This window comes from Bidens hawaiensis, unplaced genomic scaffold (assembly GCF_021521415.1).
Source record: "Bidens hawaiensis isolate Kalapana, Puna unplaced genomic scaffold, B.hawaiensis_p1.1 tig00043628_1, whole genome shotgun sequence".
Lineage (NCBI taxonomy): Eukaryota > Viridiplantae > Streptophyta > Magnoliopsida > Asterales > Asteraceae > Bidens > Bidens hawaiensis.
The window spans coordinates 2772-20797 of NW_027497742.1; positions in this window are offsets into that span (position 1 = coordinate 2772).

Below are 18026 nucleotides of genomic sequence, written 5' to 3' on the forward strand. Positions count from 1 at the left end.
AAAATCTATTGGTTTTTACCATTCCTACGAAACTTTTTTATTTTTATTTGAACCCTAATATACATACATATATATATATATATATATATATATATATATATATATATATATATATATGTATGTATGTATATATATTTTATTCTTAAAAAGAATACTTAAAAACTCCTAAATAATTATTTTTAACTTTTATAAAAAACTTTTTTGTACTTTCTTTTTTTTTTTTTACATTATTATGTGTTGATATTGTTCCCAAAAAAACAAAAAAAAGTTGTCGGTAAACTCGTCGGTGTAGTGCACATATGTAATAGTGTGCATTTCATATATGCAAAAGTGTTGTGTTGCATAGAATACAACACCGTTACACATATTTGATACACACTATTTTATATATGCAATATAAGACTAATACGCATATCGAATACAGATTAGTACGTATGCGTAATATAGCATTAACGCGCATGTGCGCTATATAGACTTTTATTATTTTTTTATTTTTTTGCATATAATACAATACTACTACACATATACAACGCATAAATATTAAATATATGCAATTAAACACTATTAAACATAAAATTACATCGTATTACGCATATGTAATACAACAATATCGCACAGTAATACGTATGTACATTATATCGTTTTTTTTTGTTTTGTATTTTTTTTTTTATTTTTTTCGAGTGAAAGGTAACAAAATATAAGAATAATTGCGTAAACAGAAATTTGAAAATATTTTTTTATTTTTAATTAAAAAAATTATTTAGGAGTTTTTAAGTTTCTCTCTAAGGATGAATTTTCTCTGGATTCTCTTCCTATATATATATATATATACACTAGTTTTTATCTCCCGTATTACGGGGTTGTTTTACATTATTCGTTTTTAATATTTAAATATTTTTTTAGATTTTAATTTTATTTATTGTAAGGAAGTTAATAATATACTTAGGATTTGATGATGAAAGGGTTTTACAAATAAATGAGATGTTATAACCCGACTTAAAAGCTATCTGGATTTGGTGTGACCTATGACCCTGATGTGCTAAAAGTAGTAATTAATTTATTAACTAAATAAATGCTAATCTAGTCACTAAATAATAATTTTAGACTCTTAACTTAACTAAAATTACTAACCGGCAAGTGAATCGGTCGACTCTAGTACAGCTAAGTAAGTCCGGATATCGAACCCACGAGACTCTTTTAATTACGTAAACTAGCTAAATTAGACTCAACTACATACACAACTACTTATTTATATTACTGGGGGGTTTTACTAAAAACTAATATTAAATTAATCACTAAGACTTAAAGACGACTTAAACCTAGACTTAATTCAAATGATGACAAGCAACCACCTAGGCTAGAATCCCTAATGTATCAATTATCAAATAGTTGGAAAATACGATGTTATGGAACTGGGATCTTAAAATAGCCACTTAAAGAAAACCCGAACAGGATTCCTGACCCTTCTCAAGAAGACACCTATGGAATTCTATTAAATTCTTAAAAACACCAGTTCTAATACTAGACTTCCTTACAGTTATCTAATTAATTATGAAAATGTACCTTTAAACGAAATCCTACCTTTCAGCGCTGAAATCAAAAGTAGTTTAATCAATTCATTCGACATTAATAGACAAAGCTGATAAATCAATTACCTAGACTGACTCCTTACGAAGAACTAAATCTAGCAATCTTAATCAATCAAGACCTATCAAATAATCTATCACCTCACAGCTATTTAGATTAGCAGTACACTTAGGTCTATTTGATTTATTAATATTGTTCCTATGGTTTTATTGCAAATCAACCATAAACTAGTCAAAAATACACAGGAGATGACCTAACAGAATCCTATTATATGAAACAATCACCAAGAAATTGTGAAAAAATAAAACTCACCAAACAATCCTAAGCACACATATGCATCGAACGAAAAACATTAAACCTCTTACTTAATCATAAACCATAAACAAAACGCATAATCCAAACTAAAATCTAATGTCAACAAAAGTTCATCATAAACCTAGGCGGTCTAGATGTTTAGCCAACAGCCATACCCAAGAACAAAAGAAAATAAATAAGTTCAAATAATTAATTCATGACGAAAACAATAAATTCAAACCAAATAATAATGATTTTTGGATGAGTAGGTATTGAATCCTGACACTCTCTCCTTCGAAACCTTTCCTCTTTAATTTTCTTCTTTTTCTTTCTTGGTTCTCGTCTGCCATGTCCCTTTATATTCTTTTCTTTCTTGTGGCCAAAGTCTTTTCCTTTTTAACGTTTATGGGCTGCCAGGTTTCCTTTATGTGGGCCACTAATTTGAAATATTAAAGCCATGTTGATTGAGTTAAGCCCATCATACGAACTCACCCTTTCTATTTGAATTGCCTGCATCAACTAATAACACTAATTTAAATCATGAAGATTTATATATATTTAAATGAGATTCGAAAGTGATTGCACATGGCAGTATATATGCTCTATAATTCATTTCAATATAAGTACAAAACTAATTAGCATAAATTTATTGTATTTTTATTAATAATATGGGTACATGAAGTACATAGTTGATATTTACTCGGTGCTTTCAGTGCTTTCAAGTTCAATAAAAAAACATTTTATATTAGCCTCTTTTCTCTTAAAGCCTTTAAACTTTAAATATGAACCATCATCGAGTATAATTCGTTAAAAACAATCTCAAATATACTCAAAATTGTAGGAAATATTTATTTAATAATATATATAATTAAGGACATCAGACCCGCTTATTTTTCTTTTACTTTAAAATTGTTTCTTAATTATAAATAATATCTTTTAAAAAAATCGGGTAGTAAATTTTAGTATATATAGGATTTACATATCCAGTATCTGATGATATTATTTTTTTAAATTTAATGAGATGTTATAACCCGTTTAAGGGCTATCTGGGTTAGGTGAGATCCATATCCGTGAATTCGGGTCAAATGCATGAAAAACCTCCACTTACAAATAAAACAATCTGGTAGCTTGAGAGAATTTAGGGAGGTTTCGTTTATATATATTCAATATATATGGGAGATTTCAAATGAGAACCACTTTGAGTTTTAAGAACTCGAAATAACTCAACGTAACAATTTTTTTCAAAAAAATTTACACATATGTAATATACGTAAGTTACATATGCGTAAAAAAATTACATAATTTTTTTACGGCACCGAGTCAACTTATTACATATGTGTAACGAACGTTTAAATTTGTGTAATCACTATACACATTCATTCTCCCTCGTACTTTAATTTTTTAATCACATTTAATCTCAACCACATAATCTAATCTATTTAATTAAATGTGCTGTGAATAATGGAGTTCTCACGTTCTTAAAACTCAACAAGGTTCTCAAAGTATCCCTCTTCTATATATATATATATATTATATGAACACACACCCCGTATTACGGGGGTTGTTTTACATTTTTTGTTTCTTAATATTTATGTGTTGGATTTTAATTTTTTTATTGTAAGAAAGTTAATAATATACTTATGGTTTGATGAGGAAAGGGTTTCACAAATAATTGATATATTATAGCCCATTTAAAAGATATCTAGATTTGGTGACCCATGACCCGCTTATTTTTTTTACTGTAAAATTGTTTTTTAATTATAAATAATATCTTTTAAAAAACATCGGATATTAATTATGAGTATATCCCTATTTTATAAGATTTTCATATCAAATATTTGATAAGATTAATTTTTAATTTAATGAGATGTTATAACCCATTTAAGGGCTTTATAGGTTTGGTGAGACCTATACCCGTGAATTCAAGTTAAATGCATGAGAAGCCTCCATTTACAAATAAATCAATATGATGGCTTGAGATAATTTAGGGGGAACTAGAGCGTTTTTAAAGGTTTCGTTTATATATATATAGGGGTGGGATCTAGTGAAAACTCCTCTTAAAGAGAAAACTTAAAAACTCCTAAAAACTATTTTCATCTTTATTTTAAATTTTTTTTTGAATTTTCTTTTTTTTCCATTATTCTTATATGTTGTTATTGGTTCCAAAAAAAACTACTTGTCGATAACCTCGTCGATGTAGTGCACATGTGTAATAGTGTGCATTGCATATATGCAAAAGTGTTTGTATTGCATACAATACAATATTATTGCACATATTTGATACACACTATTGTATATATGCAATATAAGACTAATACGCACATCGAATACACATTAGTACGTATGTGTAATACTACATTAACGCACATGTGCACTACATCAACTTTTATTTTATTATTATTATTTTTTTCATATAATACAACACTACTACACATATACAATACACAAATATTGAATATATGCAATAAAACACTATTAAACTTAAAAATACATAGTAATACACATGTGTAATACATCGGTATCGCACAGTAATACGTATGTGCATTACAGCGGGTTTTTTTTATTTTTTTTTATGTTTTTCGAGCAAAGGGTAAGAAAATATAAGAATAATGGCAAACACTGAAATTTGTAAATGTATTTTTATTTTTAATTAAAAATAATTTTCTAAGAGTTTTTAAGTTTTCTATCTAAATATGAGTTTTCTCTGATGCTCTTCATATATATATATATATATATATATATATATATATTTAATTAAAAATATATATATGGTGTTTAATTTGGTAGTAAGTATAATTTTTTCAAGCAATACATTATATCGAAACTTTATTGCTTAGTTAGTCGAATTTTTTTTCGAACATTACTTCCATGCCCATATATATATATGGAGAGTATAGAATGAAAACCCATTTGAGCTGTGAAAACCCTATGTAACGTCGTTTTTTTTACATTTAACATATGTTGTTACATTTAATACAAAATATCGAAAAATTAAAAAAAAATTGTTTTGCTATTTTTTTACATTTTTTTACTAATTTTTATATATGTTTTCGGAAAAAAAGAAAGTGTAAGTTTACTTTTATATTTTTTATTAACTTTAATTGTGTACCACAAGATTTAATCTTTAATTAAAAACATGTAGTTGAGAATAAGTTTCTAGAATTTTCACAACTCAAGTGGGTTTTTATTCTATCCTAATCCTATATATGTGTGTGTAGGATTAGGTTAATTTTAGAAGTGTTTTTTATTGCGAGAAGTGCGAGAAATAAAACCCACCAATCACAAATTTTCGTTATTTATAGGATTTATTTTAATGATAAGGGTATTTTAGTATAAATGGTTTTCTTATTTTAGGTATCTAATTATTCTCAACAGACAGTTACATATTAATTGTTTTATTATATTTTTTCTTACCATAAATTATATTTTTTTAACCCTAATTCCAGTTTATTATAATTATGAATTTTAAACATTATTTTTTAATATTTTTCATTTTATATGGCAAACAAACCTACATTTTATTTAATTTTGAACGTAACCATTTTTTATTATAATATATACATAATCTAAATTCTCATAATCATATCTTCCAATTTGCATTTTATCAACAAATAATCTGCATCTTTATTTTATTTTATTTTTTATTTCAACATTTTTGTATAAATTATACATTTACACTTCAAAATACCACCTACATAATACATAAATGAATCTACAGTACACGATAAAAAATTACACGTACACAATTCGAAATATCATCTACACGGTACATATATGAATCTATACATTACATAAATGAATCTATGCGTGATAAAAGTTGCCCGTACATAATTCAAAATACCACCTGCATAGTACATATATGAACCTACATAGTACATAAATTAACCTACACATGATAGAACTTACACATACACAATACGAATTACCACCAACACAATACATATATGAACTTACATAGTACATAAGTGAACCTACACAAAAAAAAATACAAATACACAATTTGAAATACCACCTATACAATACAAAGTAAACTTTTTTTATTACATTAAACTACATATGATAAATAGCGGATAATGCTAATAACCTACACTAGTAAAATTTTCACATACACCTTTGTGATACCATCTACATAGTACATATATCAAATTGCACAGTAAAAAATAATCCTTACATAATATAATATATGAACCCACACAATACACTACTATACAAACATTTATTCCTACTACGCATACACATTTGAATTCAATAAGTAACTATACTTTCACAAAACCCATATACATAATTGTATGTTTCTAATTTTGTTACGTAGGTACTATATATGAATAAATCCAAAATATACAGCCTAATCTTGAAAAAATTACATGCTTTATGAATATACTAGTTTGAGACCCATCTACTATACGGATAGTTCTTGAAAATACAATATTTAATAAATAATCGATATACAAGAAAAAATAAACATATTAAACACTATTAATACACAGTCGTTGTACAATAGTTTTTAAAACAATTTTTAAGTAAAAGATTATTATAAATATCAAATATTTGAAAAAAAAAATAGGAAGTAAATATTAAATTAACAAATTTTGAAGCATAAATTTTAAGAATGATAACTATTATTCTACTATTATAAATTTGTTAAAAATAAAGAGGTTTAATATGAGAGTGACAAGTGACAAAACTTGTAGTTTTTTATTACAGCGTATAGATGCTAAAAACAAATAAACAACTTACACAACCTTAGATTCCAAATCTATATATATATATATAATTTACTTGAAAATTATATATATATATATATAATTTATTTGAAAATTTTTAATGAGAAAAATTAAATAGTATTAATATGCTTACGAGCATTGATTATGCATAAGAAAAAATAACCGTTGACTACATTAATGTCTAGTTTAATGAGGTCTACACCTCAAAATGCATGTCTACCCTTTTTAATTAAAAATATGTTATAAATATGTGTTTTTAATTACGATGATGCCATTTATATTATAGAACATTGATTAAACACAATCAATGGTTCAGATTTATTTTTCGTACTTCTCACTGTAATATTACTTCTCGCATGATCCATCGCATATATATATATATATATATATATATATATATATATATATATAGGATCAGGATCATGCTAGAACTTTTTGGGAATTGAGAACCACGAGAACCATTTTAGATCATAAAAAACGCAAAAATAAAAAAAAACACAAAAATAAAAAAGTAAAAAAATCAAAATTCTTATTTATCATCCTGGTTTCATAAAAAACCGAAAATAAAAATTCTCGGTTTAGCTAAATTATACATATATGTATAATATGTACATATATGTACACATATGTTTTTTTATTCATATGTGTATAATTTAAGGTAAATGATAACGTACTTATGTGTACATTACGTAACTAGAGATTAATGAAATTATACACACGTGTATTGGTATAATAAGAATTAATTTTTTTTATGAAACCGGAATGAAATAAGAATTTTGGTTTTTTTACTTTTCTAAAATTTTATTTTTTTTTATAATTTTTAAATATTTTTAGAGAGTTTTTTTAGTTGTCCAAAATAGTTCTTAATTTACTAAGGGTTCTCTTAGGATCCTCACCCTATATATATATATATATATACTCACACATAGGGGAGATTCAAAATGAGAACCACTTTGAGTTTTAAGAACTCGAAAGAACTAATTTTTTTTTTAACTTTTTACGCACTGAGTTGACTTATTACATTGTGTAACGGACGTTTAAATTTGTGTAATCACTGTATATTTTTATGCTCTCTCCTACTTTAATTTTTTAATCACATTTAATCTCAACCATATAATCTAATCTATTTAATTAAATGGACAGAAATACAAATTTTGTCCTATAAACATAACTGATTTATGAATTAGGTCCTTTAAAATGTTTACTTTCAGGCGGTGTCCTTTATATGGTATGTTTAATCAACTTTTGTCCTTTTGACTAACAATCATCCATTATCTCAGTTAAGTGATATTATGTGATGGGTATAATAGTAATTTTAGTTTTTCTTTTTTAATTTTTACTTTTTACCATCTTTTTAAATCTTTAATATAAAGGTAGGCCCTACCCCAAACAAAGCATTGATCTGCTTGCATCCTCATTCCATGGATAAACCTCACCAGTCACCACCAGTATCCATCCAACTCTTCATCCACTTTAACTCAACCTCATCATCATCAAAAAAAAAAAAATTTGAAAATACAATCAAGATAATTTCTTCAGTCCAGTTCATGAAGCAACACCACCCGTCACTCCTTCAACCTCACCCAGCGGTAGACTCGTCAGCATCAGAGGCGCGACATCTCCGGAAAGTTTTCCGTCACCGGAAAAAAGAGTTTGGTAAATGTCTCGTTTCACCTTCAATTTCTCCCAATTTTTTGAAGAAGGTAACAAAATAGGGCAAAAAGAGACCGAAAATTGAGCCTGAATCGGACGAAATCGGAGGTTATAGACCAAATCATACCTGAATCGGACTCGAAATAGGGGAGTAGCCTCGTTGTTCTGGCGATATTTTGGTGGTAGTCTTCCAGTGGTGGTTTCAAGCGGCGATTGGCTGACGGCTACGATGAAGGTTTGGTGGTATTTTGGCAATACTTGTGTAGTTTGGACGATGAGCGGTTATGGCCATTGGCCACCGATTCTTAAACCGGAACCTACAGCTCAGATTGGTGTTTAGGCTTGATGTCTATGGTCCTTTTAGCTTTTCTGATCATACCTGTGTGGTGGTGTTCGTGGTGGTGATGGACAATGGTGTAGTGTTTGTGAATGTTAGTAGCAGATTGCAGATGGGATGAAGATGATGATATACAGTGGTTGAGCATATTTATTTTATAATTCTCTTTTATTTTATAATTTAAGTTTTAATTAAAGTTACTATTTTGCCCATCATACATGCTGTTACTTAACAGAGAATATGGATGGGCGTTAATTAAAGGACGAAAATCAAATAAACTTGTCTTTTAAAGGACATTGCCCGAAAGTAAACTTTTTAAAGGACATGATCCGTAAATCAGATCTGTTTAAAGGATAAAATTTGTATTTCTGTCTAATTAAATATGTTGTCAAGAATTGAATTATTAAGTTCTTAAAACTCAACAAGATTCTCAAAATATCCCTCCTATATATATATATATATATAAACAGGATTGTTTGAAAAAAAAATTATACTTACTACCAAATTAAACACCATATGTGAATAGTACTACTTCACGAGTGGTTTAAGCAATTTACATTTTTACTTTTAAACTTTAATAGAGTTGTTATACAAGTCCTAAACTTTAATTATTATTTTTTTAAACAAGTTACATTTCCATCTTATATGGTTCATTTGAGCAATTTTTAATTTCTCTTATTTAAGTTATTATAGTTAAAGCTATTTTTTTAACATTAAATATGTTTAGATGAGCTTTTTTTTTTCTTTTTAAGCAAATACTTTTTCTAATTTTTAACTCTTGAAATGTTTGGTAACTTTTTTTCTTTTTTAAACAAAAAGTTTTATTTTATGTTTTTTAAAACGTTTAATTCTTCTTTTAACTCATTATTTAAATCTTATTAGAATTCATCGTGTTGCCCACTCGATGCATTTAGTAATTTTTAAATTTTTTTATTTAACTTATTATAGTTAAAGCTAGTTTTTAACTATAAGCATGTTTAGTAGAGTTTTTTTTTGAACAACTATTTTTCCTAATTTGTAACTCTAGAATTGTTTTAGCAAAGTTTTTTTCGTTTATAAACAAAATTATTTGTTTTATGATTCTAATACGTTTAATTCTTTTCTTGACTTATTATTTAAATTTTATTAGAATTCGCCTTGTTGGCCGCCTCAAAAGGCGGATACGTAAAACCCCTACTTCAAACACCACATTTGTAGATGTTAATAAAAAGGATTTAATTAGGCTTTCTCTATTCTGACACCCATTTTGCTGTTTGGACACCCTTCCTACCTATACGACTCGTATAGGTTATTCTAGTCGTATAGATGTCAGCTTTATGTCAGTGCTCGTTGACCCTTTAATACGAGAAGGCCTATACGAGTAACCCCCCATATACGAGTTGTATGGGCCATACGAGATCATTTGAATTTTCATGTGACATGACAACATGTTAGCTTTCTGCTTTATGTAAGAGCACATTTTTTTAGAGTTCCTATACGACTACGTCCCATACGAGTTGTATAAGCTATATGATATAAATTTGTACTCTAGATTAGTGGTATTAATTCGTACAAGATAAAATGCATTTTGTTTCAAACGAAAATACTAGTGTGAGGTGGTGTCTGTAGAGTGTTCAAAACTATACGTGACCCATTTTCCACACACGCAAACACCGCGTATACGAGTCGCGTAAGGTTATAGGACTCGTATAGATGACGCGTGGAGAAAATATAGCAGTTAGAAATAAGGACTATAAATGCATGCTTCATATTTAGCATCTTTACATCAACCCTACCATTGATATATACTTCATTTTTCAAACCCTTAATTCTTCCAAATGGCGCACCGAAGGGACAAAGAAGAAAATGAAGAATTTTTTTTCCTCACAACCAGTTTCCAAATTGGCAAGATGGACTGATGATGTTTGGAGGCGTTTAACGAGATCTCATACATTTATTTGGGAGTCTTCTTCATATGTTCCTGAAAACCCCCAACAAAAAAATAATTTTGCAGTTTCGATTCTAAAGAAAAAAAGTTGGTCAAGAGATGTAGTTGAGTTTTATGTTAACGAAGATGCCCCGCTTTGCTATACAAAGTTTCTACCCATGAAAAACTCAATCGAAGTTTCTAGGGCAGTTTGTTAGGGTATAAGTCCGATGGTTCCTTTCTGAAACGGTAAAATTCTAAGTTTTATATACTTTTATATATGTTTCCCATAAATGAGTAACTAATATTTTTGATAAATATGTTTGTAGCACATCGAAGCATACAACAAGATTGACCATTGATCGATACGCAAAATTAAGAACTAATCCATAATTAAGACTCTGTTGGGCGGTGTTGCCCCCGTGTTTTTATGATGAAATGAAAAACGAAGACTCCATAATTTCCATAGAGTTGGCCGCACAAAATATCCATATCCACGACTTTGGGAGGTTGACCACGTGTATATTCATTCTGGTGAATGGTTACTCATTCGCATAGATATGCGGATGATGGAAATTACCCAATACTGGACGAATTAAAGGTGGAGAAATGAAAAACTTCAAAGCGCTAAAATCATTGTTTTTCCCATGGTTTCTTGATAGTATACGCTACTGGCGAAACTCGAGTAATTCATACGAGAAAAAAGAAATGGTTATCGGTTTAAGTGAAGTCAACGTGCCACAAGACAAGGGTAGCACTTCTAATTCGGGGTTCTTGTTCGTATGATGATGGAAATGTTGGTTAAAAAGAAGCCCTTGGTGATTGAAAATGACGTATGTGTTAACTACCGACATCAGATGGCTCATGAATTATATAAATGGCACGTGGAACCCGGCCTTGTTTAGTGTTTGTCGCATTGTCATGATATTGTACCTCTATTTATTTTATGTTATCCAAAATGAGTTGTAAGTTGTGTTATTTGACTTTGCTATTTATAATATTAATCTTCAATTTATGTAATCCTATCATGTTTAACTATATTATTTTGAATCTATAATTACGCATACCAATCACATAATAATAGAAGTAATAATACCACAAACATCCAAATGTAAAAAGGTACAGTACAAACCACATAACAACCAAATAAACATAACCGTCAACACAAAAACACAAGTCCACATAAACCCTATGCTGGTGGAGGTGGATACTAAGCGGGCCGGTGCTGCTAACCCGAAGACTAAGTTGGCTGGTGCTGCTGACCCGAATGTTGAGGAACAGGAGGGGGGTTAAAACCCTGTGATATCACCCATTCAACCATCCAATATTGAAACCAAACCTAAATCGCCTGAATATGCTGGAAGTCCTGAATAAGCTGGTGTGGCACTGCCGGACCTCTAGCAACATGTCTGTGGTGATATTGATGATGTTGTTGAGAGGGGTCATGGTGTTGGTCTTGAACGTGGCGGTCATGGAGAACTGGTCCTGAACATGCTACTGAGGCTGCCAAACGACTCCAGGCACCACAGAGAAATGTAAACCCATGTTTGGAACTGTAAATATCCCAGTCGATCGAGATAGGGTTAGTCATTATCCTGTCTGCAAACCGATGAAGTCTACAATGGTCCTCGGTTCCCGCTGGGAACTATAAATACTCATAGGTCTCATAAATAGTTAACATCACTGTCATTCAAACCTTCATCGTTTAACATAGTAATATGCTAAATTATAAGTTAAATAAAAATTAGATAAAATAATTAGATTAAAGTTGAAGTTATTGATTTTATCTTTAGAGAAACAATCAAATAGTAATATGCTAAATTATATAAGTTACATAAAAAAAATTAGTTATATTTTTTTAGAAGTATACCATTTGAAAAAACATAACTACATAAACTGAACTGTTGAAAATTAAAACTGAACCAAATCGAACTGTTATTAATGGTCTGGTTCGGGTTCGGTTTGGTTTCACGGGTCGGGTCCGGTTTGGTTCATAACAAGCTAACGATTTAATTCGGGTGCGGTTCAGTTCATAACAAGCTAACGATTTAGTTCGGGTCCACTTTAGTTCATAACAAGCTAACAACCAATTCACAACAAGCAATTTTATCTTAGTTGAATTAAGTTGCTAGGATATTTTGACTTTTAAGCATTTCACATTTCATTTTGCTACCCCAATCCAAACCAACCTATCACTCTAGAGTCAAAAAGTTTTGTAGTATTTTACTAGGGGATGACAATGGATCGGGTTTGGGTTAGTATAGGTAATCCGAAACCCATACCCGATGATGAAAATTTTTAGTTAATTACATAATAATATGGGAGAAAAAAAACCTAACTAACTAATAGACAAAAACACAGAAATCATAATATGAAGACATGCACACATACCCTACATCATAACTAGTTTTAAGCATTCCTTTCTTCCTCTTTCTCTCTTTTTTATTTTTGCTCAAAACCAAAAGTTTAATAATTTTGTTTAGACAAAATAAAACTAAGGCACACATTCAATTAGTTTAATCATCTCAACTTTTAGTCATACTCTACCATTTCCTCATATGAAGCAAATATTAAAAATTGAGAACAGAGAACTGATACAAAATTAAGGAACGAGGATGCATCAATGGCGATTAATCTATGTTTACAAGAAATAAAGAATAAAAATGTTTACCTTAGTCTACAACAATGAGCCGATTATGGAACAGTCTTCTAGCTGTGAATTGGGAACCCTAGCTTTTGGAATTTAAAAAGATTAGGGAAGTATAAGTACCGGTGAAAGCAATTATTATTATTATTATTTTTCTTGGAACAGTGTGAAAGAAATTAATTAGTTTGTAAAATCTTTTATTTAATTTAAAAACAAAAAAAATTTATTTTTTGACACGTAGTGAAGAAAAATAATTGTTATTTATTTATAAAATATTTTTTTAATTCTTATTTTCTAAAAAATAAAAGACTAATAAACCCCAATCTCCTATCTATCAAACTCATACCTTCACCAACTAAAAACTCCAACCTCCCACCCCAAACTCATACCTATATTGGTAATATAACTATGTCTTCCTCCTCGTCGATGAGTCGGTTTTCTCCTCAACCTAATAGCGTCTTATGTTGTTGTGGTAAACCAAGAGTTTTAAGAACATCATGGATACCAAAAATATCGGGCGTAGGTTTATGGTTGTCCAGATGAGGTAAGTTATTTATTTATTTATTATTTTGTGTGAATTACTTCTTCTTTTTCGCAACCTAAATCACTTCAATGGTATAACAGAGATTAAAATGTCAATGGATTGGCTAGTTTGATCCAAAGATGTGTTAAAGATCAACTGACATACTTCCTGGGTTGTTAAAGAAGAAAAACAAATTGGAGATTGCAAATAAAGAATTGGTTATGGAACTCCAAATCAGTGTTGCAGAAAAAAAAGAAATTGAAGCATCAACTGATTATGAGCTAGATTTTCTTCACAGTGCTTATAATTGCCATTGTTATGTATTAAACATTGAGTTAGTGACGTAGTTATTTTTATATGTGATGGTTTTATGTATGATGTAATGGCCTGCCAACCAATTTTAACCATTCTGATATAATGGCTTGCAGCCTAATTTTCAATGTCGTTGTCATTGTAGCGGTGTTTTCGACATCGACCAAGGAACTGTGTCTGGAAGGGTCTGCCTGGGTGGGCATGATTTCATCAACGCTTAATGATGTAGAATTCCTGCATTTGAGGAGGGGCTCATGTTTGCTATTTTCCTTAGACTCTGTCGGTGGACGCCCGTGGTTATGTTTTTGGACTTCTAGTTGTTGACTGGTTGATGAGGCTAGCATTACTAGTGAAAGGAACTTTGACAATATACTTTTTTTTCTGCTCTTGACTCTTTTTTAAATTGTTGTAAAAATTCTTCTACCATCCAGTTAGCTTTTGGTCAAGACCATCCTCGTCAACAAATAACGGATTGAAATCCAACTTCCTCCAAGATATATCTATCGAATCCAAAGGAATGGTTTGATCTGAAGTCAAATACTTTGAAATTATACATGCACATGGCATACCACAACTTGTGCGAACATGACACCCGCACGCTCTACCAGATTCCATCAACTTGTTGACCCGGTTAAGCTCGTCCCATAATATATCTAGAGCTTTACATGAAACATGACGGCGTAACTCGTTAAAAAGTGGTATGTTGTGGTGATTCATTTTCTTTTTACAAATCTCTTCAAATGTTGCTTTTGTGGCTGTTAGCTGGATCACCATGATTCGATTGATAATACCCACAAGTTTATCAAGCATAGAGTTCCGGGTCACCATATGTTTTTTCAGAAGAGAGTGCGCTCTCTTAACTCAATTCGTTGTGGTGTTACCAAAATTTAGATTTTGGTCTATCCACGTAGACACAAACTTTTCTTTCTACTTATCGAGCCATTTGGTGTTAACATAATCAAGTACTCCTGAATAAAAATAATCAATAAATATGAAAAATAATAAACATCTCTTGAATCAAGTTAGAACAAATAGTTAATATGAGAACTAGATAAATTACTTTTGTGGTTGACAATTAAAGTATCATAAAGTTGCTTGTATCTTGACTCGTATTCAGGGAGAGTGCTAGACTTAACCAATCAGTTTCATCGACCAAGAAACTGTTCGTATTCTTCAGCGGTAGCGAAGCTTTGCTTGTAATGCCTTTTTATATTCTCATTGATGTGCCATCTACATAGTAGTTTGGCAGCATTCGGGAAGACAGTTACGCAGGCATTCATCAGGACATGATCATAATTTGTTAGTATCACACGTGGCATCATGCAGTTGTCTAACGTCATCTTTAGCATCGTTAGCACCCACGTAAAATTATCCTCCTTTTCATTGGATATAGCTGCCATTGCTATATGAGACGTCTTGCTGGTTGAAGTTACACCAACGATTTGTATAAACTGCATCTTGTATACGCTTGTATTGTACGTTGTGTCTATCACCAACACATGCAGGAATGCACGATATATCATACACGACATTGGATGAACAAAGAACAAATCCTTCAGGGCATTTGCGGATGGATTTGCGCGATGGTTGTGCATATAAGTCGTGTCTTACAACAAATTGAAAAGAACCTCCATCAGGATTTTTCCTCGGCGGTCCTTTTTACGAATCTTTTTCCCTTCATTGTACATATTTTTTATGCAGGTCACATTTCTTTCATCCTTAGACTTTAAGTTATATAGAATTTCACGTGGTAGATATCATGTACCATAACCTATTGAAAAGGAGTAAGTCTACCTGCGTACGCGTGAGCCTCAAAATGTTTAATGAGTTTATGGTTGTGTGTATCATCAACCACCCGTAACCTCCAACCATTGTATTATCGCAAATAGTTGCCTATTAAGCTAAAACTTCAACCGGTTTTGATTATACCAGAACACCTAACTGTCGCGGTACAATTGTATGACCTGCCATGACTTATCCTTCAGCGTTTGTCTTCGACCATTGGGTTAGTACGACAAAACCAACTTCACAGCCTATCGTTTTCGCATGGTCCATAAGTTCGTCGACGAGCGAAAACAACTGAAAACAAATTTAACCTTCTGTTAACAACAATACCGTTAAATATTAAATAATAGAAACATACTTTATAAAATTATTTATACCTCGTTAGTTGAAAATGATGAGACATTGTCGGAAGTTTCACCAACACAATCTTCTTGATTGTTATCATCAACAAACGGCATATCTAACTCGTGTTTTTATTATTAAATTTTCTTTAAACACTATAACCACTTTGATTTGTTAAATATTATTTTGTGACACTATAACATATATATGTGTGTGTGTATTTGCTTGGTTAGAATATTACAACGTGTCATATAATTAACAGTGGAATCTTGTTTCACGTCAAATAATTTACCGAATATTATATTGTGTCAAATAACTGGCAGAATATTATATCGTGTCAAATAATTACCCTGCCTGTACGAGTCATATAACCTATACTACTCGTATAAAACTAGTCAATCATGTTCTCTTTCCAGACATGGTATATTGAATTAACGAGTCGTATAGATTATACTACTCGTATAAGTCTTAAGTCTAGTCAAACATCATCTGAAAAGCTATGTACGCCTGTACGGTCTAAGAAGGGTGTATAAGGATCCAAAACGACTCGTATAGGCTATATTAGTCATAAAAAGGGTGTATGGGCATTATACGAGTAGTATAGGCTATACAACTCGTATAAATACTAGCACCGTCTCGTATAATTCATACGACTCGTTTAAGAATGTAGCCAAACACCTTTTTCAAAAACTGATGATTGTCGGTGTACGGAAGACTATACGACTCGTATAAGCTATACGAGTCGTATAGAGGATGTCTGAATTTTGACGATGGGGAGTGTCTTATTAGCAGGTACCGATTACTTTAACTATCTATCATTTATTGGCTTTATTGTATTTATTATATGAACAAATTAATAGCCCAAGAAAACCAAACCCCCTAAACTAAAGTGATACACCCCATTATAACGGTGAGCCATATTTTTAGCTAATTTGTTAACAACCGCTTCTTCTCATTTTGGAGTCGTCCTCTCTCTCTAAAAAGGGTATGTCATCTGAAGATTTTTGCATGCTATATATTTGATCCATGGTTACGTCTTATTTTGTAGTGTTAGACTGTTAGTTTAATTCAGATAGGATTAAAAGAACCAGGCACATCGATTTGAATTTGAAGTCTGTGAAGATAAATATTATTTCTTAGGTTTGTCTGTTGGTTTAATTTGAGTTATCTAGCTTCTTATTTATTTATTTATTTAATTATTAGTCATCGTCAGTTTAGTATATGATTAGTATGAATAGAGGTTGATTTTGTGAGTTTAATGAAGAGTTCGTACCAGGATGTTTGGTTCCAATACTCTGTTATGTAGCAAGGTAGGCTCAAACGATTTGGGGATGAAAACGAGAGTTTCTTGGCCATTTTTGTATAAAAGTTCGCCTTAGCTTAAGATTTTAACAAGAAGGACTACATGGTACACATTAATTGTTGGTATACGAGCAGTAAACGTTACAAAATTATACAATTCTAACTAAAAATTTGAAAGATTGAGAAGTGAGGAAGTTGTAATGGGAGAGGAAGAATCGAATATGAATCAGTGTCAGAAAATGGATATTCAATTTATTCTCAAGAACAATTAATTTTATGAAAAAGTCAAATGATTGAAATTGATAAACAATAACAACCGATTACACGCTGATCGAAATAGAATTGCATGGAACTGCAGACGACTCTCATCGGATTGATTACTGATGAATAAGAACACCAAGAATAAGATTTATTGTGATGAATGGTTATGTGATCATAACTATCGTAGAGCCTGTATTTATACTTGAATTCTAACCAAGAGAGCACCCTTCAATCAATCAAGGAGAGCACAAACATGGAACCAAATCTCCAATTGTAGGTGAATGGTAAATGGCTCCTTTCCATATGTGATTAGGGCTTGAAACAACCGACCGTTTGTAGATGGTGAGATACGA